General features: G+C 30.0%; 1 protein-coding gene across 5 annotated transcripts in view; it reads right to left on the reverse strand.

Moving 5' to 3' along the window:
* LOC106872380 (protocadherin beta-15) overlaps nucleotides 1–580 on the reverse strand; it is a 640,647-nt gene that overhangs the window by 57,326 nt on the left and 582,741 nt on the right. The window lies entirely within an intron of this gene.

A 580-nucleotide genomic window follows, 5' to 3' on the forward strand; every position in this document is an offset into this window, starting at 1 on the left:
TTTTTTTTTTTTTTGTTAATTTAGGAAGATTAAATATTTCTTTTTCCCAAAATATTTCATTTCAAATTGTAAAATATGTTATCTCAATAATTTCCAATAAAGTTTAAGTCAGTTTGATTGTAATATATTGATCTGCAGGCAATTATTACTGTTTTTATATCTCTTTTCGACTGATCAACTTTTTCTAACTCAGTTTATTTCCTTTTCAATAACCCCAAATTACAGCAGATAATATTTATCAAGTAGCCTTTCTCTCAATCACATGGGTTTCACCGATGACTCTTCATAACAGTATCACAGCCATTGCATCAATCTATGAGTCAATTGACATGAGCTTGCAATAAAAAAATGGAATTTGATAGGAAGAAACTCAGCTCTTCTCTCCCTCTGTCACTCTCTCTTTCACTCTACAAATCTACCTACTCCTACCTTTCTCTATCTCCCTTTCTTTATATATGTGTGTGTGTGTGTGCATGTGTGTATGTATGTGTGTGTATGTGTGAGTGTGTGTGCGTGTGAGTGTATGTGTGTGTGTATATATATATATATATATATATATATATATATATATATATATATA

The sequence above is a fragment of the Octopus bimaculoides genome, chromosome 14, assembly GCF_001194135.2.
Source record: "Octopus bimaculoides isolate UCB-OBI-ISO-001 chromosome 14, ASM119413v2, whole genome shotgun sequence".
NCBI classification, from domain to species: Eukaryota; Metazoa; Mollusca; class Cephalopoda; order Octopoda; family Octopodidae; genus Octopus; species Octopus bimaculoides.